This window comes from Oreochromis niloticus, linkage group LG16, assembly GCF_001858045.2.
Source record: "Oreochromis niloticus isolate F11D_XX linkage group LG16, O_niloticus_UMD_NMBU, whole genome shotgun sequence".
Lineage (NCBI taxonomy): Eukaryota > Metazoa > Chordata > Actinopteri > Cichliformes > Cichlidae > Oreochromis > Oreochromis niloticus.
Genome location: NC_031987.2, coordinates 5,750,926 through 5,760,099, shown reverse-complemented (window position 1 = coordinate 5,760,099; position 9,174 = coordinate 5,750,926). Strand labels below are relative to the sequence as shown.

At 40.8% G+C, this 9,174-nt stretch overlaps 1 long non-coding RNA gene across 1 annotated transcript; it reads right to left on the bottom strand.

The window, feature by feature from the left end:
• Window positions 1-737: 737 nt before the first annotated feature.
• Window positions 738-8,489, bottom strand: LOC102082787 (uncharacterized). Its single transcript, XR_265980.2, has 3 exons — window positions 8,075-8,489; window positions 957-1,007; window positions 738-872 (listed from the first exon to the last, which is right to left on the bottom strand). It is a non-coding gene; the product is annotated as an uncharacterized LOC102082787 (long non-coding RNA).
• Window positions 8,490-9,174: the final 685 nt, after the last annotated feature.

Genomic DNA, 9,174 nt, shown 5'->3' with positions numbered 1-9,174 from the left:
ACTCTGGAGACAATGTAACCTTGTTCTTTCACTGTGCTAAAGCCTGCTCCCACTGAACATATCATTTTATCACATAAAATCAAAAACTAATTCAAAAACTACTACAGCCAGCGGGGCTGTTCGATTTGCACATACATATCTCCAAAGTTAGAGCATCAAAATCTGACTTACTTGGAAGTGAGTTCTTGAGGTCAATTGAATATTGAATTGAATAATCTCTCGGAAAAACATCAGTGGCTCTGCAATGAATCTAAATGCACTAAATCTACTATACTGTAGCTTGATCTCTCAAACAACAGCAACTGGGAAGAAGAGGCCTTCCAATAGGACACATTAATCCATCCATCTGTTTTCTGCTGCTTATTTGAGTCAAAATTGTGGAGAGAGCAGTCACCCAAATTACATTCTCTCTAACCACATCACCCAGCTTTTCCAGAAGGACAAGGGAATGCCACGGGGCCTACTCCCAATACAAGATGCCCTCAAGTAGGAGGCACCAAGGAGGAATCCTGGTCAGCCCAAACCACCTCAACTGGCACATTTCAGTGTGGAGGAGTAGCAGCTCTAGTCTGATTACCTCCAAGGTGACTGAACGCATCCTCTCTAAGGCTGAGCCTAGCCATTCTTTGGAAGACACTCCACCACTTGTATCTATAATTTAATTATTAAAATTGGTCATGAACGGAGGTTCTCACGAATACTGGACCCAAAAGCAGACTCAAGACAAATTTAGCAGTGCGCTATATACAAAGTTTATTTCTTTTACGAGAAAACAATTGCAAACTATGAAAGTGAAAGTTCAACTTGGGCCAGAGAAAATGGGAGCAAATATGGAGGTGCTGAGAGAAGCTGTAATCGGGACCGTGGGAAAACTGCAACAGAAGAGGAAACAATTACTTAACTGCGGGGAAGCAGAGGTGAAAGGACAAAACAGGATAATGATGCTACAGGCTTACTGTCAGAGCCAGACCGCGGAGCTCGGAGGGGAAAAACGTCCGCGGGAGAATCTAGAGGGATGAAGTAACAGAGAGTGTTATCCAGCGTACAGGGCAGGCAGGAGGACAGGCAGGTAGTATTTCCAGCGAGCAGGATGGAGACCCGGGCACAAGGGAGCAGAATTAAACACAAGCCAAAAAACAAAACGGGTACAGAGCACAGGCGAGCCTTAGTTACTACTAAGAGTGACTGAACGGACCGGCATGGAGCAGCAGACCGTGCTGGCTGAAATAATCCTCCTGTGATTGCCTGTGGATGGAATTCAGGTGCAACGCTGGTGGCCCTGCCCGAGGGCGTAGCCGAAGAGCCATCCCGAAACACTCCCCGCACGATTGCTCCCATGGACCATGACAAACTCCCTACGCAAAGCTTGCAACCACAGGTAGAAATAGGAACGTAAATTGTACATTGAGAGCTTTGCTTTCACAATCGGATCACTATTCACCACAACAGACCACTACAGCAGCTGCATAGTTGCTGATGCCGCAACAATCCATCTGTCAATCTCCTGCTCCACTCTCCCCTCACTCATGAGCAAAACCACAAGATACTTAAACTGCTCCACTCTGGGGCAGCAACTTGCTCCTGACCCAGAGTAGACTCCCTAGCCTTTTCAAGCTGTGAACCGTGACCTCAGACTTTGAGGTGCTAATCTTCCCAGCTGCTTCTCACTCAGCCACAAACTGCCCCAGTGTGAGCTGGAGGTCAACACTTGATGAAGCCAACAAAATCAAATCATTCACAAAAAAACAGATGAAATCTAGAGCCCACATAACCCAACATAGTCAGCCAGACACTTACATATGATCAGATCATTACCATTTCTCTAACTTTCAGTAACTGCACATAAAATGATCCGAACTTAAAAACTCTGAATGATGAAAGAAGAACTTTACCATGCTGTTTGAATAAAGGATACATTTGGCACAACTTTATTTAACACTTTTAATGTGTTTTTTCTTTTTATATTTGAGATGTGACATTAACATGATGTCCGTGGTATAATAGGATATAACTGATCACATACTGTGCCGGTGTAATAACATGTAGATTATACTCAGTAAAACTCCTGTATAATGTGGCCCAAGGAAATAACTTTTAGACAGATTACCTCTAATAACTCAGTGCCTGATTCATTAAATATATGAGACAAATCAAATAATTTCCATCTTTAAAGCTTTTGCTCAGTCACGTTCTTCGAAATTAGGGAAATGACATGCATCAGGCCTTTGTGTTCATGGGTTAATGACATGCATTATCCCAGACGCTGCTAATCTGAATCAGATGAATCCCATTACACATGTTGGAGGTGTTACTTTGGTCATGTGTCATCTGTCTGTAGTCAGGCATTTATTATTGAATTTTAACAGAAACCAGTGGACCGACTCATTCCATCATTGCACTCCAGTGGTTTCAGTACCACCAACAAAATGGGTCATGTTAGAGGAATTTTTTTAGTCATAGACTGACATCATTCATTTGCCACATGTGTTCTGTACTTTTATAACTCAGAGATGTCTACAGTTAAAAAGGTAAGAAGAAGACAGGGTCACAATGTTTAAAGCTGTCTTAACACAAAAATCAGGTGTCCGTATGAACACTGAAACAATTTTGCTTTGCCGTAATCCTTCCCTCTCATCATGTTGATTTTTAAGTAATTAAAAAGGGAAGGGAACTTATTTCCAAAGACTTCTTTCTTTGCAAAAATACATTCCAGAGTTCAGCTAAAGCCAATATGTGGTTTCAGCACTATGGGGCAACTCAAGTTATCTTCTAACGTTAGTCACCTTTCACCAATGCGCGTACATTTCCCTTTCATTTTTAGCTGTGTGGTTTAAGACACAATGTCTGAACTCTCAAAACTCTGATCTTAATCCTGATGTAGAGGCTAAGCCGACGCTTTAAGCCACTGAGGCGTTAGATGGCAGGGGTGATGCAAAGCCAGTGTTATGAATAAAACTTGAGAAAGTCCCATAACTCCAGCTGTACTTATCTTGCCATTTAACACATTTGTTGTTCAGCAGTTCCTCTTAGTATTGGACATCATTTAACATAAATCACAACAGCGCAGCGGTCACAAACCGTTTGCTCCTTTCGACCAACGACGCCTGATGCTAATTAAATGTGCCTACCTTAAATACCATCGTTTACAAACAGAAAAGCGACCCCTAGCGGCACACATGACGTAACAGACACAAAAATGGCTCCTACAGCTGAGGTCACGATAACAGTTAACATAACAGTTCAGATAACACTGATCACAGCTTGCTATATGTCCACCTTTATTCATACTAAATGAGATTTAGCAATGTTACAATTTATTTAATTAATGCTCAATTAGTATTAAGTGGCTGAAAGTGTGCCCAAAAAATATCCACCACACCGTTAAAGAACCACCACCAGCTTGAACCACTGGTAAAAGGAATGCTTTCTTTTTATTCACACCAACCACAGCAGGAACTGAGCCTGTGCAAACTGTAGCTTCAGCTTCCTGTTCTTAGCTGACAAGTGTGCAGTCTCAGTGTGGTCTTCTGCTGCTATAGCACATCTGCCATCTGCATTCAGAGATGCTCTCCTGTATACCTTGTCTGTAAGGAGTAACTGTAACTTTGGCTTTAACTGTTGCTTCACAGTCAGCTTAAAGCAGTCCATTCTCCTTCGATCTTTGGCATCAACAAGGTAAATGAAAAAAGAACTGGTGCTTTTCCAATCTACCTGAGCACTTAAAGCACTTTATACAACTTTCCTCATTTGCCCATTCTCCCTTATGTTTTGCACACACATTCATACTCTGATGGATGCATCAGACAGCAACATTAGTTAGCCTAAGGATATTTGGCATGCAGACTGGAGCAGCCAGGAATCAAAGATCAAACCTTCAGCTTAGTAGATGACCTGCTCTGCCAATTGAACTTCATTCACAATACAGTGACCAGAGAAATACTAAAAGAAATTAGTACATTTCTCTTAGTGTACATACAATTGAACTAACTGAGGCATAAACAAATGAATAAATAAATCAATAAACAAAATTTCTATAAACTATATTTCTACAATAAAGAAGGTGTCTGAGTCCAACTGTTGACAGAGGAACACATTGACTCTATGTATTTGTTACAGCCAGAACAAATGCTCACATACCGAAACCAGCTTGACAGTCTTTGGTAGGTGATGTTAACAATAGACCACAGAGTACACATTTATTCACTGTGTATTCCCCACACAGAGTTAGACTCTTTATGTGGTCTAGATTTAATGTGCTGTCAAATACATTAATTACACACCGCCCACAAAAAGCTCCAGCCCCTCTTGCTTCAGCATCTGGCAGGTAACATCAGGCTACGAGCAAGGGAACAACCGAGGGGATCTTGTGTCAGAGATGTGGAGAGGTTAACACAGATTCACTGGCCCTGCATTAATCACTGAAAGGCCATGTGAGGAAAGGCCAAACCGAGCAAATTACTCCTGGCTAGACTTCAGGTGATGTGAATACGCATGAAGTAAGGAACGGCAAAAGGCAATCAATGAGACAACCAGTGTGATGCTATGCATTCATTAAGTTGTTCATGTACCGATTTAATGATCTGCAAGTATGATTAACTTGTCATTGGCTTTCATGTCTCACACAGAATATACTGGCTAGATAAACAACACACCCAAGGTCAAAGCTTCACATCTTGGGCAAAATAAACTTTGTAGTCCATGGTCGCAGGCTAATGGCTACGATTGTGTGGGCTCTTTTTTATTTTGCACATCATTCCACTGAAGTGTATCTTTCATCTTGAATCTTTCATAGATTACTGATATTTTTATGAGTGGTGGTTTCATTTTGTAAATGTTGCTAATTCCACATTAATTTTAATGTTATGCACCAAATATCAAGAAAAAAATCCCTCTGTTACACAACATCTAAATAAAAGTGGTAGCATTAAAATGTAGCAGGATTCTTTTCCTGACTGTCACCTCTTACCCTGCTGAGCAATGAACAGCTGTACTTTGAACCAAACTGTGAGCTTCAAACCAAAGAAACAATGAAGTCAAAAGTTTTCAGTCACTCCAAACAGCTTTTGAAAAACTCTTTCTAGGCTGAAGATTTTCAGAAGCTCAGTTTCTGCATTTACATGTGGACAAGAAAAAAGTCAAAGGTGTGTGTTTTTATGTCTTTTTTATGCCACTCTGTGCACCATGTTATTAGTAGGCTTCTAATTGGCCAGCATTTCTACATTGGCTAGGGTTATATTGCCACCTGTTGCTTATGCACGCCCTTCTTAGTGCTTTTGATGTGGACGGAGATCTTTTTCAGAGCAAAACTGGAAAACTCCTGTTTGAAAAAACACCTGTGCACATGTGGACGTGGCCTCATTAACTCCAGACACTCTTGGGGATAATCAGGTCTGAACTTTACCCATAGGTGATCTTTCTTATATGTAGCACACAGTAGGAGATGTGTTCTCACTCGCTTTGATTTAAGGTTACCAGCTGTGTAGAACCTGCTGGAAGCATGGTACGTGTTGCCCAGATGCTTTCAGTATAGTCCCTGAAAATGTGTCTGCTTTATTCTCAAATGGGCATGAACTTTATATGAGGACGGTGGCAGTGTAAAGACATTTAACATCTCGATCTGACTGATCTGGACATTTGCTTTCCCACATAGAGCTCTCCAAGGTAATGTCAATAAAATTCAGACCTGAAACAGGTCAAGAGCAAAAATCCCCAAGAAGAACAAGTCTTGTTTGACTGTCGTGTGATTTATGCTATCATCACACATTCTGCCTCACCGTGTAGACTTTTCACTATTTCAAACAGGATCATTTGCCCTTGAGCATATCTCAGGGAGTCCAGAAACCCTGACAAAATGTCATTATCTGATGCTCTAGCTGGTAGGACACAGCAATATTTGTGGCCCATGTTAAAACAGGTAGAGATATAATTCAAAAAAGAAAAGAAAATGATTTGTATAGTTTTTCATAAACAGACATGGTGTGTCTTTAGTATTCTTGTATTTAGGCCTTTTCCCCTATATCGTAAATAATGGAAGACATTTTCCAAAATGAATATACTGAGGAGGTTTGGTTCCCGAAGGCTGGCTGGAATGACACATTGGTGCAATGAACTCCTTTGGATGTGCATCAGGTGATGCAGTCAGGATTGCATTTAACAGATGATTTGTAGAAAAGTAGTGAGATTTGATGGTCAGGCAAAGCAGATTACTTGTAACAGACTGCGACAAGTGCCTCATCTCCTACCACTGGCAAGTCCTGCTAGTGTGGCTATAATGACTGTGATTTCCTCCTAACCTTGACCAAGCAATTTACCCAACCGGCTGTTTAGATTGCGCTGCCATATGACTCATTTTGTCATTTAGATTTGAATCCCTGTTGGCTTACAGTGCTGCAGGCTGCACTTTAATCCACCCAGAACCTTCACATTTTTTGTAATGTGTCTGTGGACCAGTCAGCTTATCTCAGTCACCTATCTGTCTTATAAAAAAAAGACACACCATTCAAGCAGCCTTATGAAAAGAAGACTGCACACATTCATGAAAAATACATAGCTGAAGTGGTTAGCAAGGCCATGTCATACAGCAACTAATACCATAATTAGTAGTGTGTACTCCTTTAAGCTCAGAATTGCAGTTTGTGAAGAAAGTTTCTGTTTAAAGTTTATTGTAAAAGTGGAGCTACACAATAAAACATCTGATGCTAATGAGAAAAACACGACCTCATTGACAAGGGAAATGAGTCCTCTGGGACAAAGAGCAGATGTCCTGATTAAGTCCCTAAAAAAGAAAGCTCAAGTTAATTTCCCCCGTAAAAAAAAAACAAACTACTTAGAAAGTGTAGCTTTTATGCAGCACCGAGCCTGAGGCAGAGAAGCAGGTAGAGAGATATACAATCAGTAAAATAATCTCCATCATCTTGTATGAATTTACACTCTTTATGAAAAATGTTTACAAGCTGAGTGCTCACGTAGGTAATGTCTGGCTGTGTGCACTGTTGTGAGCAGCTGATGAATAGATCTTTTCTCATCATTTTAAAATGTCACAGCCTGTGAAAATGATGAAAAACAACTTGAGGATAATGCTGTGAGCCCCCAAATAATCAGTCCATATCACTTAGGAGCGCCAAATAGGAGTATGCAGCGAGGAACAATAAAGGCATGATACTTGAAAGGCCCTTCAGAGAAGCCTTTTCAATAATTATCACATTTTAATTTAGCATAAATTTGATTTTGTTCTTTTACTCGCAAACCTTTTGTGTGAAGAAAAAAGTGGAGACTCCAGAGAGGACGTGGCTCACCGCACTGTCCAGCAGGGCTAAGTGAATATTTATCTTCACGTGTCTCAAGAAAAAGTGTCACCTGATTTCGCTCCAGGTTTCTTTCACAAAACTGATGCATGAAATGGGGAATCGCTAATCATTCCAGACAAGTGATAGATACTATCTCCCTAACTGTCTCTGTGTTAGCGTCTGTACTGCAGTGGTTGTGCTTTAGTGTGCTTCCTCTGTTTATTTTGTTGGCTTTTTTAAAAGCAAACCTGGATTTAAAATGGCCTCTGTCACCCCACACAACATTAAATGGAAGGCTCAGATGTCAGGTGAGACATCCCATTCAGGGAGATAAATGGATTTCCACTACAAAGAAGAGCTTCCTGCGTGTTCACATTATGGAATCTTTGATCGGCTCAAGGGCGAATCTTGGAGAAAAGCGTGAGCTCACAAGGTGCTGCATCCCATCAGAAAACTCCTCTGAGGTGACGGCTTTCTAAGTTGTCGTGATTTAAAAACTACCATTACTCCATCAAATGACCGTTATCCTCTGCAGAACCTGTAATCTTAGCCAAAATGGCTATTTTTCCACCACATTTGTGTGATAAATAGCAAAAATACAAAACCCAAGCCACCCTATGAACAGCTTGTGCTCATGATGGAGGCATGAGCCCAAGCCATTTAGAAATGTTGGCCGATCACAGGCTGAGCGGGGCAGTATCTCACAGAATTACATTCATATCACATTCTGTAATACACTATATAATCCAGCTCATACACTGACTTTTGTTGCTGTCGCTTTCACTCACCATGTGGTCTGGTCCCATCAGTTTTGGTCTTTTCTTCTAGTTGATTTTGGACGCGAGAAACACCATCTGCAGTATAGTGATGTTTATCAGAGCCACAAATTCAGGCATCCACAGGCTCAGTGCTTGGCAGCAAAAGTTTCTCTCCTCCAGCAGAAGAGTCAGTGCAGGAACACCACCGGTTTCTCACATTATATTATCTGTGTGCCTCTCCCTCTATCTCCTGTGTCTCCTCAGCCATTTGATTTAACTCCTTGTTTGTGTACTCAACTGTGGTGCCCATAAATATGGCTAACGATCCAACTGAAATGACATGCAGTCGTCCTCATAATGATCCACGGGGTAATCTGCTAATCTGTTCTTCAGTAGATATTATGAACAAACCTCATACACAAAAAAACAAAAACAAATCAGTGTGTGGCTGAATAGGCAGAACTACTAAGGGTTTTTTTTTTTTCAAATCATAACAATAGAGGTGGAGAGTGCACAGTTAGCATAGCCAAAAGAGCCACTTAAACTTTCTATGTTACCTTAAGGTTGAAATGTAACCGAATTATAGTTTTTTACTTGTGTTAGCATTTTAGTTGCTTAAAATGTCAGAACATTGCATCAGTTGGAAATTATGCAAATGAGTCATTTCCAAAACAAATATCCAGTGTCAGCCCTTTTTTTGCATGAAAAGTGCCAAAGCTGACTACACCAACTGTATGGGTTCAGTGTGAGGACAACAAGAACCACAGCTAGGTTCATATGTATTTGGACACAAGTTTTAGTTTTTTACCTGTTTACTAAAACATACACCGATTATAATTATATAATGGACATGGACATAATGCGTAGACTCCCAGCTTTCATTTGAGGGTATCCACATTCAAACTGGATGAAGGATTTAGGAGTTTTAGCTCCTTAACATATGCCACCATCTTTTTAAAGGGACCAAAAGTAATTGGACTGCTTAATTTGGTGTTATCAATTAAGCAGATAAAGGGCCTGGAGATGATTTGAGGTGTGGTGTGGTGCTTGAACGGACAAAATGTCATGGTTTGTGAGGCAAGTCGCGTGGAGATGAGAGAAGGACCCAGGATGCAGGCACTGGTTATGAT